This window comes from Mauremys reevesii, linkage group 3, assembly GCF_016161935.1.
Source record: "Mauremys reevesii isolate NIE-2019 linkage group 3, ASM1616193v1, whole genome shotgun sequence".
In the NCBI taxonomy this organism is placed as follows: Eukaryota; Metazoa; Chordata; order Testudines; family Geoemydidae; genus Mauremys; species Mauremys reevesii.
In genome coordinates this window covers 121,824,817-121,837,011 of record NC_052625.1, presented here as the reverse complement: position 1 = coordinate 121,837,011, position 12,195 = coordinate 121,824,817, and the positions used below count along the sequence as shown (strand labels likewise).

The window sequence follows — 12,195 nt, the reverse complement described above, 5'->3', positions numbered from 1 at the left end:
AGACCCAAAATCCCAGGACCCCGTGGGGTGGAATGTCCAAGCCCAAGGCAAGCCAAGACCCAGGATTCAAGTCCTATTGCTCTGCAGGGAAGATGAAGCCCTACTGGACTCTTGCTCTGGGAATCCACCAAAAGTATCCCACAATCCCACAGGCTGACTTTCTTTGTCCTCTGGACAGCCAAGTTTGCTGGACTGACAAGTTTTCCCACACTGCCAGGAAGTCTGATGTATGGGTAGTTGGACTCAGGCCTGCATAATGCAGTGTAGATGTTGGAACCCCCAGGGTTCAACAATTCCTAACCTGGGGTTACAAATGAGTCTAGACACACAAGCCCTAGGTTTACAAACCCAGGGTCTACTAACTTGAGTTTCTATTAACCCTGGGCTTACATTGTTGTGTAGACATACTCTCAGGAGCCATGCTGTCTTTGGCTGTCTTTTCTGTCTCTGCACACATGGCATGCAACTGAGTGGGAGTCAATGCTGCAGGCAGTGTCATAGTTCCTGCACAAACGTCTGCCTGAAATTTCTTGGGCTGACAGAGGTGCAGCTCCTACTCTGCTATGCACCCCAAAATCTTGCTTAGTCTGATAAAGTTTAGGACTTAGACTGCAATTTTACTTTTTATTTCTGACATCACTAACTCTGATCTTCTATGCCAATACCACTTAATCACTTAAAATCTATATTTCTTTACTTAACAAACTTGTTTTAATGTTTTATCTTTACCAGTGAGTTTGTCTAAACTAAGTGTTTGGGGAATCTACTCAGATTACAAAGGCTGGTGCATGTCCACTATCCTTTGATGAAGTGGTGAACTAATTGCATTGTTCAAAGGAAGGTCCTGAGCAGTGTAAGATGGTACATTTCTGAGGTGGAAGGCTGAAGCTGGGGGGATTTGCTGGTGTCTCCCTGAGTAGAGTTCATGAGAGAGGTGTGAGAGGTACCCTGAGCCAGAGAGTAAAAGGGAACACAGTGGTTCCACAGTCCAGGTTGTACCCCGGGATCTGTCACAAGGATATAACTGCATTCAGTAGGCAATTTATGTTTCTCTTACTCACACACAGGCCTTGAGAAAGTCATGGAAGAAGCTTCTTTGCCCTTTTCATCTTTTCATGCAAAACTGAGCCATCCATCTGAGCTACTTTTTAAGACAATGCTGTGAAGGCCTTTGCCAAAGAGCCAAAAAGGGAGTGGGACACGGAGAGACTGTTACTACCTTTTACCATATTCCCTCCCCAGGATGTTAATCTTGACCCACCAGACACAGAGTTCTACTTTATATGGCTGTGGAAGTGATTTTGTCATTTTGGCTGTTCATCTGTCTCGGAACTAGAGTAGCAATTGCACAGCCCTCTTAGCCATAGGCGCGGAAGCTTGGGCTGGAAAACAATTTCAACATTCACAGCCTGGATTCCTGCCCTTAGCAAACACATTTGATGTTCATACATGGTCTCTTGGCTGCCTCCACTCATGGCCATCTGTTAGGATGGCATTGTGCCTGCTCAGATGGTGAACTAGGACATACAATAGATGCCAAACAAAACTTATCTGGTTTTACTTCTATTATTTTAAATTCAAAGTGCATGCTAACACGAATCCATATTTTAATATTGGTACACTGCCAGTGTATCTTCATTTTGTCACTGGGTATCTAACAAAAGAAATCCTATGGGACTCATCTCTATTAGTTTTCTATAAACACCGCATTGGTTTGGGAATGGTGGTCCTATCACTATTTGAATGCATTTCAGAGTTTACCATACATATAAGATTCGATTTTCAGAAGTGCCTAAGGGAGTAAGAAGCACCAGCTCCACTGAAAGTTGCTTTAGAAAACCCCAACCATTTAGAATACAATTTTCTCCATGTTAAAAATTGGGACTTATCAGACAATTTATAAAGTCTATGATCTATGAAGTATAATAACCCTAGTACAAGAATCATATGTGTATAATGTGTGAAGGTTTTGTGCAATATCTATAAAATAATTGGATAGCTTTCAGAAGACAATTATATAGACATCTTGCCACTCAACTAACTGTAGGCTCACCAATGCTCCCATTTAAGTCAATGGCAAAGCTACCATCTTGGTGGCCCACATTGCCGTCGATGCATTCATGACTACCTCTTGTGTGAATGGTGTGAATTCTGGGCAGGAGGCTGTTGTGTTTCTGGTCCTGCCCTCACCCAAAATAAATATTATTTTCACCCCAGCAAGTATTGTCCCAATGGACTGTGGGTTTTTAGACTCAGTGCTTTGTGTCTGTGTGGAAAAGCCATCAGCAGACTTCCCCTTTGGTTGATTTCCTCCCCACCCAGACTTTTAGCAGATGTGAACCCCTACATTGGTTATCACTTCCCCATTACCCCACCTCCTGGGGAAGGGCCAATCAGTGCAGCTGCACATGATGAGGGGCTGCTTCCTCCCTCAACACCACAGCATGTTTCTACCAACCCCACACGTACATCGGGGACCGGAGTGATACTGAAGCATTCATCCCTAGCATGCTCAGGGCCAGATGGGGAGCAGATGTTCCCTACAGACTCTGCAGATCCCAGCCCTCTCTGGCTTCTCCTGAAACCCTGAATCTGCCCCCTCCCCAGCCTGGGGGGGGGGGAGGGAAGTGAAGAACTACCTTCAAAGCTGCAGGAGGAGCTGGGTATGCTAGGTGGTAGGGGGAAATGTGGGGCTTGGAAGAGTGCAGAACGGATGTTGACCTGGGGTACAAAGCAGCTGTGAGGTTGGGGTGAAGGAAATGAAGAATTAATTGACGTGAGGATGGGCAGAGTCAGGGCTGGGGGTGCAGAATGAATTCATTGATGTTTCTGTTTTGGGGAGGAGCTGGAAGCCCTGCTATCAACAGGCAACATATTATGTAAATTTACATTAATATATGTAGATTTATGCAAATTCAAACAGGGGTGTATTTTTGTCACAAGTTGGGGCCATACATGTATTCTTTAATCAGTAATGCTAAAAGAAGTAAACCCTGTGAAAAATAAAAAGAAAAATTATATGTTTGCATATTAGTGGCAAATGCAGGTACACATACATATGTAATTTTCACATAAAACTGCTTTTAAGCGTTTGATTTTTGTGAAAGGCATGCCAGGTAAATACATGATTGTCACTGAGTAACCTTAGCTGGTTTTTGAAACATTTTTTGTTTCTTTTTGGTAAATACCAGAGGGCAGAGTAAATGTTGCCATGGGAACTTTAAATCTAAAATCCCTGTCTTTTGTGAGTTCAACATGCTGAAGCTTTTTATGTGTGTAGTTACACAAAGCATTTCCCAAGGACACACAATTCATTTTAGAAAATATTATAATATTATAAATATATATTATATAGATAATATTATCATATTTATAGTATAACTCTCAGAGGCTACATTAGGCATAATGTACAAAAAATGGGCTCGTGAGCAGTACCGTATGGGAGGTTTTCCCTTGTGGCTGAAACTGCTTTTTTATGTGGAGTGGGATTCACCCCCGTGAAAACTTTCTCCCTGAAACAAATGCATGTGTTGTCTATGGTGAAATTCCACCATGCTTAGAATGAAAAGCTGCATTTGCTAGTGGAAATGGGGACAATGTGTCATTGGTCAGATGCATAAAAATTTGCATCACACTGAAATAAGCACAAAGTAAATGTGATCGCTTCTCATGTCTCTTTTTGTGAGTACATGACACAAATCAGGAACAGAAATCTAACTTGCATAATTTAAACATCAGTAGCAAGTAGAAAAAAGAAGCTTTTCACATTACCTCAAAATAATCTTCTCAGCAAATCTGAGTGGACCAGGAGACCGGGCTGACTGATGCTAGATGGGCACATGCACCAGCTGTAGAATACAAAATAAACATAACGGCAAATGTGCTGCTAACTGTGGGCTGCACGATGGAATGTGAGCTTCAGCTATTTCCTGCATGTAGTGTGGATTTAAAGTTTAACAGCTTTAGCCTTTAGAGAACTGGAGGAGTACATATTTGTTTGCAGTTTCTCCCCCTTTCCTCTCCACCTACTGAGAACCCCAAAACCCTCTCAGTTGCTATTCCCTCTCCAACTCTCTCAGCAGAAAGACACTCCTCTCACCTTCCAAGGGCTCTCCTGTGGGTAAATCTACACTTCAGTAGGAGGTATGATTGCAGTTTACTTAGGCATACCCACATTAGATTTAATCTAGCCAGTGTGGCTAAGAATAGCACTGACGATGTGGCACCATGGACCCTGGCCCAGGCTAGCAATGTAAGTACCTAGCCCGGGTTCCAGGCAGCCTTGTACAACCTATGTCGGGGTTTGTGCCATTGCATCTTCATTGCTATTCTTAGCCACACTAGCTAAATTAAAGGGACAGGTATGTCTACTGGAGCTCTAAAGCACAGGTATGTCTAATCACACCTCTGATTGCAGTATAGACATACCAAAGACTTCCTGAACCTCTGCAGAGCATCACAATGGGAGCTGGCCAGAAAACAAGAATTCCACTGAGGTTTCCACATATGAAATTTTTCATGAAAAAATAAGGTGTGGGGGGGAGATAAAACCCACCCCTCACTAGCCCAGTGTCTAGGGCAGTTATCTAGAATGCAGGAAACCCAGGTTCAAGTCCCTGCTCTGAGTCAGGCAGACTTTTCTTTCTCACCTTCATCAGAAATTCCATCAAGGATCTGAGAAACCTTCCTGATTGAATATTTGTTGAAGCCAATACATTTCCTCAAAAGGATTTGGTTACAATGAATTGGCATTTGCCAACAAAAACATTTTGTTGAAAATTTCCCATTCAGCTCTAATCACAACCCAACCCACACCCGTATTGATTATCTCCCGCCTGCCTCCATTCTGCTGCCAGATTGCCTCTCCAGCATTGTGTGATCTACATACATGACAGTTGTCTGCCCAACTTTCCTGGATGGTTGCTGTCAGTCAGCTGGCTTCCCCCTGCTGACTCCTAACCCATGGATCAGATTGAGAACCACCATCATGGTAGCAGGTCACTTCAGGAGTCCTATGCTGTGTCTCAATGGGAATTTGGGGCAATGGGTAAGCAAGGTGTCAGGACACACATCAGTCAAGTGTCTCCATCTGCCCTGTACCATCACTGCTGGAATCTCTCCCTAATATTTGTCATAATATTTCTACAGGAAAACCTAGGAATTAGTTCCCGAGTATCAGACCCTTCCGGATTAGCCAGCATACTAAAGATTAACCACTATCTGTCGAAAATTCTAAAAGATATGCAAAGCTGCATTCAGTGAGATGTTTGATTGCATTGAGCACAGGCATGTGTCTTTGACAATTGATCCCTTTATGACAGGTTTCAGCCCTGAGTTAATTTTTATGGTGAGGTATAATGCCCACAAATATAATGGGAAAGGGTTAATGAAATGGCGGACATCACTATCTCACAGGGGCTGTGGGGAGGCACAGATATAACTCAAAGAACAAATTATTTACTATCATGGGATGCACCATGAAGCTCAAAGAAAATTCAGAAAGCTTGGATTTAGCTTTCTGATCCTTTCCTTTGTGGTCCCTGTCTGGATCGCCTCCAGGCCAAATGTAAAACAGGAATGTGTTTCTAAAGATTACCTTGATGCTTCTTCCGTTTATGCTAAAGCTTAAATTGCAAGCAATGTGCCCATTTGTCCTGATATCACTTAGTTATATTCTTTAAGTTTTTCTTTTAAAATACTATTAAATGCCAACATTAAGTCTAGCGCTTTTGCCAATATTGATATCTTGCCCTAAAATGAACCCCCTGAAAAGTGTTTAAATATCATAGTCTAATTTCATTTTGTATCACACCAAATTATGTAGCTCAAGTAACTCCAGTCTCTTAAATCAGATCTCTAAAGTATCATCCAGTACCACCCCAATCTTGTGTCCCATTTTACTAAGTGCAGTGAGCAGAGTTCAGTTTCTTTACTCTGTCATTATCTATTTATGTTTCTCTATCCTCACTGCCTGTTGAAGTGCTCAGAAATTACACTGATGGGCAGCAGAAAAATAACTAACGCTGGTGGAAAAATGGGGAACATTTTTCATGAATATTTGCACAAAATTTTATTATTTCTGTTTTTTTTTCATTGACGTTTCTGGGGGGAAAAGTCACCATTAAAAAAAAATCTACTCATCTTGATTCTGGCAGGAAGAAAACAGGTAGAGTTTCACACACAGTCACCCAGGAATGAAAGGATAATGAAAATCACCTCTTTCAGTTATAATGCTAGTTTTCTTGTAAAAGGCAGTGTGCAGAGAAGAAGAAAAATGGAAGATCCAGGCAATAACTTATATCATTTGATAGTAAAAATTTTAGAACGTTGCAGTGATTCAAACACTAATGCTTTCAGATTTTCCACATTATAACCACAGCTTATTTATATCCTAAGGGTACATGAAACATTTTTATTATCTCTGATGATATATTAAAAACATCTTTTTGCATAGCAATACCTTAATTGACAATGCAACAAAATTTAACTTATCACAGGAACCAAAATGAATTAAATACATCCCTTTCTTGATCTCTGCTATCAGACCTCCCCTGCAGCACACACACACACACACACACACACACACACTCATTATTAAGCAAGTGGTAATGGCAAGAGCAAAGGACATGCTATCCATCAATCTGTACATCCCTCTTATAAAATATCCCTAATACTCTCAGCTGCTTAACATATTCCACTGAAACACAGTGCAAAGTAAAGCCATTGGATTTACCTGAACTAAATCAAAATTAAAGGTCTGACATGCAATCATCACAACAGTAAATCAATCTTCAGTTAAAGTTTCCTTGGCATAATGGAGAGAATTAAGGATATTATGGTAATCTAAATATAGAAGCTTTTGCATTTCAGTATTTTTAATTTTTAATTAATTATAATTATAATTATTCTAAAGGATAGATAGATTAGATAGATAAATATTGAGTGTTCATATTGCATTTATGGAGCAATAGTAAAATGTGTCTGTATCTAATTGAATACCAATACATTACTAGGACTTTTAGTTAAAGATTATTATATGTAGCTAACAACTCAATTCTGAATCATCAGTGGGAAGTTAAGAGCACCCAACACCTTGATGGGTCAAGGTTCCAGTGGATAAGTCAATCTTCTATTGACTTACAGGCTTGTGGATCTTGTTCTGAACTATAGTTAGAACATTATATGCCTTTGCATTATATTTATTTGCACTGAGGTAGAACCTACAGGTTCCCTCCAGGACTGGGGTGCTGTACAAATATACTGGAAAAAATGGTTCCTGCCTCATAGAGCTTCTGATCTAAATTTTTATCCAGTTTTCCATGATTCTTTCTTTTCTAGTAATAGTCAATATAGTTGAATATAGGAAGATTTGGGAACTAACATTCCTTTTATTTCATATATAACTGAAGTAGATGTCTGAAAACCTTGCAAAGGAGCAGCCATGCAGCCAATATTCTGCTTAGGGTGATGGTTTTCCTATTTTCCAGTTCCCTATAAAATGGATTGCTGGGTGTTAGCCATCAAAATAAGGGGTATTGCTGACTAGAATACACAAGAGATGTGGAATCCTTTGGAGTAAGGGACTGGGAATCAGAGAACTTGGGTTTCTGTTCCCCACTTTGCCTCTGACTTGTTCTGTGACCACAGCAGGTTACTTGGAGCCAGATTTTCAAAAGTGGCCTCTAATTTTGGGTGCCTGAATGTACAACCACAAGCGAATCTCCATCTTCCAGTGTTCCTATTCCAGCAAAGTGAAGGCTGTGGGAAATAAAAGCACTCAGTCCTGCACCAGGGTTCAACCCATGTTGTGGTAATTGAAGCAGTTCTCAAAAGACAGGAAAGAACAGAAACACTATATGTGGGCTGCTGATCAGAGTATCATCACATCACACTACCAGTTCCTTAGTACAATCTGTCCTCAGAATGTTTTGACAGCTGGGCCTAGTTATCACTTACCAGAGAACACCGTTACCAGCTCAGGGGCATTCTTCAATAACCAACTAGGAACATTTTCTCTCTTCTCAGAACTGGAGAAAAAAGTTGCTTCTATTAGATGTATAATGCTAGTGTAAAGGATTTGGAAAAGGATAGCGTAACTGAACTGTTTCAAGAAATGTTTCCTTAAGGCACCCTGATCTCTTTTAAGACAGTCCTTCCACGGACAAAATATAATAAATAATGGAATTGGAGAGTCTCATGGAGTTCAACGGTCCGTGTACCTTTCAAACTATTTCTGGATTCGCAACAGTAGGTACAGTTCACAAATCCTTTTTTTTCTTATAACTTAAACTTATGGTCCAGATTCTCTCTGAGTTATACCGGTGTAAATCCGGAGTAACCCCAATGGCTCCATGTAAAAGTTACAATGTGAAGCACTCAAAAATTAAGGTTGCTGTGCCAGCAACCTTAATTGCCCACTTGTATGTGTGTATATTTGTCATGCGGTCTTTTATTACATGATCATATCCTATTTTTCCCACAGGACTCCTCCTTCATTAAGTATAGATTTGACTATGATCTGTGAATGAGGCAGCTTTTTAAATATTTAATGTTACCCAAATTGTTCAGAGTGTGGCCTCTTATAGTATACTGCAAACTCTGCAATTCCCAAGATGATTGAAGCAGGAGTCTTCTTTTCTAGATGCAACATGAATCTGGTGGAAATCAGTCAGGTCAAATTTTCTTGCAAGATTTCCACCATTTTGGGCTGAAGTCTCGTGCAATTTTGGTGCCATCTCACAAGTTATTGGGCTCAATTCAGGAGTAACTGGGTGAAATTTAATAGCCTGAAATATACAGGAGGTCAGGTGATCCAATGGTCCCTTCTGGCCTTAAACTCTATGAATCTATGAGTTCTAGCCTTTGCACTGATTTGGCCTAAAATCTGAACCCCAAGCTCTAGCTTTAATCTATTGTGGAATTGAATAGCGCCTCCTTGGTCCATCTCTAATATTTATGTCAGAAACTGACCCAAATTAAAACCCTCGGTCACAGGGGCTGGTTTGGAATCCAAACTCAAATCTGGATCTAAATTTTATGCCTGCATCCCTACCCCTAAAATGAATTAAATCAAAACCCAGAACCCTGGATTGAGAGGGTTTCAAATGCTGTACTTCATGCCCATCTCTTTTATATAGGTAGAATGTTTTTTTGCTGAGTTGCATCAAATCTTTTAGCTTGACTAATGACATATAACTGTTCTGCAGGTTACTTGTCTACCAAGTTAACTGCAGCAATATGGTGCTTATGTGATACATTTTAAAACTTCTTTATGAACCATCATTCTGCCAAAGAGAAAAAAGATCGTAAGGTTAAGGTGCTGGAATGTGATTCAGGAAATCTGGGGCCATTCTCACCTCTGTCCAGGTCTTCCCATATGACCTTAGGTAACTCATTCACTCTTTCCTGTGCCTCAGCTCTCCATCTTAAAGTGAGAATTAGAACACTTCCTTTCTCCTCACCCTTTGTCTGCCTTTTCTCGTTAACCTACCAGTTCCTTGGGGCAAGGACACATTCTTATGATGTGTCTGTATAATGCCTGACACAATGGGGCTCTGATCTTGGTTACAGCTTCTGAAGTATACATAAATAATAGCAATGTTTGTATTCCAACCATGCACACTAAATGTTCATGTTCATATCCATTTATACCATATTTCCATTTTACATTTAAAAGCAAGGGATTATCTGCTCTGGGATAACTCACTTTTTGTTTGTTTTGATCCATGTACACATTAGAAATTGTAGAAAAACAGTACATGATTCAGAAGTGGAGGTCTGTTTTGATCATTACAAAAGCTGGTTTTCAGTGAATCAGTTTGCTGATATTTCACGCGTTGTTTAAAAAACACAAGGCCTGATGATTTTTTGTGATTGTCACTGACACTTTAATTCAGCTTCTCCAGCCCTCAGTCTCATTTGCTCTTATCTTTTCTTCCTAAATCTCACACATTTGGAAACGCATGAGATCAGCCCCTACAGTAAAACTTCACTGGCAGAAAGAGGGGTATGTCCATCAGTTTATGGGCCCTGACTATCGCTGAGGCATAGAATTCCACAAGTGCATGCCTCTTAACCTGAAATGAGCAGCAGGGCACTGTAATTCTGTGTGTGGAGTTCTGCAGCAGGCATTGCAGGCATTTCTCTCATTGGTGGTAAATATCTGGGAAATCTCACTGCATTTTTGGCACAGTAAATCTCATGTTCAGCTGTAACGTAGAGAGAAATTATGGCACATTCAACTGCTATTAGTTTCAAATTAGCGGCATCATTTTGATTTTTTTGTATAAATATTACGACAGCTATGAATTCCAAAGGATAGGCCACCTATTAACAGCGCGCACTCACTAATCCAGGGGAGATCATGCCTCCTCGTCCATGGGATTTAGGCTTGTCTCAGTGATTAAAACAGATTAGTAGTGTGAATTGTTAAACTGTGCTGTTGATCACTAGTTGTTCATGAAAGGCAAATATTGAGACCTAGCCTTTCTTGTCTTCACATATAGTCCACTGCACTGACAAATGTTCTTAAAAATATAAATAAATCAAAACAATAAATTAATAGGGCACAACCAATATTGTGTTTTCTTCCATGTTTAATTATCAGAAACAATTAATCGGTTTGCAAAATAAATGGAGTGTTTTAATCAAAAAGCTTGAATATTTTGAAAAGCGTTTTTGATCATACCCTTCTCCATACCGTAATTGAATCATGTAGTGCAGTATGCAAGAAAGGAATTAGGTGTGAGCAAAAACGCTAGCTGAGAGCCGTCTACTGGCATTTGTGAATGTGGAAGGACTAGAGAAGAGCCAAGCCAGTGACAATATTCTGGCATTACTTCCTGGTGCTCAGGGTTACTTTAAAAACCTTTTAATTTATTTCCTTCGTCATATGTGTATAGTGAGCTCCAGCAGCCGGTGTCACGATTTTGGATAGCAGAGCCAACTCATGTCTCTTGGAGTGGTTCTTGCTTGGCTCATCTTCAAGCTTTCTGGCTTGCCTGGGTGTAGATGACATCCACTTACATCTCTATCTCATAAAGACTGGCCTTTGAGAGAGGGCCTATGGACCCCTCTAGTGGTTTATGTTAGCTATAAATCCCAACCTACGTTGCAGGATTTGACACCCAGGGTCTTCTGTACTTGTAGGAACATTTACATGGCAGCTGCTAAGGTCTCAGATTCTTCAGTGAATTCAAAAGTAATGCATTCATCAGAGCAAAGATATTTTGTGTGGAACAGAAAATTTAGCACTTGACTCCTGATTATTTTATTTTTTCTGGCTATGTAAGTCGATGTACTGCTTTAGAGAAGGATTAATAACACCGGCTTGCAGCAGATACATTTTCCTCCTAGATATGCTTTGTTAGCTGATATTTATTTAGAGGGAGATTTTTTCAAAGGCACAAATGAGACTTGGGTACCTTGCTGCGCTTTGTGCCTTGGAAAATCTTCCTTTTGTTTATTAACACCTTCACTTCCCCGCTGAATATTTAAATGATTTGAAACCATCAAGCTGTGCACATAGTATATAATGTACTTAGACTATAAGCTCTTTGGGTCCAGGACTGTCTTTTTGTTCTGTGTTGGACAGCATCTAGAAAAGTGGCATCCTCTGCCTTGAGTCATAGACATAGACTTTAAGGTCAGAAGGGACCATTATGATCATTTAGTCTGACCTTCTACACAACGCAGGCCACAGAATCTCACCCATCCACTCCTGTAATAAACCCCTAACCTATGTTTGAGCTATTGACTGGGGCTCCTAGTAATACAAATAAAATCATAAAAGTAAATAATGACTAGCTATCAAATATGCCCTCTGGGAATGTCTTGCTCTTGCCCCTATTCTCCCACACTGTTCCTTTTATTGTCTGTCACACTGTTGCATCTTATCTTAAATGAGTTTGTCTGCTCCTCAGGGAAGGGACCATGTCTTCTGTGTTTGTACAGTACCTAGCACGGTGGACTCCAGTGCTGATTGGGGCTACCACAATTCAAATAATTTATTATTTTAATGTTCAATTCATTTCCATGCCTTATCAATTTTGCAACATTTTTCTTGTTTTAGCTGGGATGCCCCTTGATCAGAGACTGCCAAATGTGCTGACTTGTGTCACACTGAGCAATGGTTTTATGATGTGTGTAAACTGAGAGTAAGATGAGGCCATCAAACAAATTTTCACTGATTTAAGT

At 40.3% G+C, this 12,195-nt stretch overlaps 1 long non-coding RNA gene across 1 annotated transcript in view; it reads right to left on the bottom strand.

The window, feature by feature from the left end:
- Positions 1 to 12,195, bottom strand: part of LOC120401359 — an 82,310-nt gene that overhangs the window by 49,417 nt on the left and 20,698 nt on the right. Inside the window, exon 2 of the long non-coding RNA XR_005596396.1 lies at positions 3,772 to 3,848. This is a non-coding gene — a long non-coding RNA (uncharacterized LOC120401359). The remainder of the gene's footprint in view (positions 1 to 3,771; positions 3,849 to 12,195) is intronic.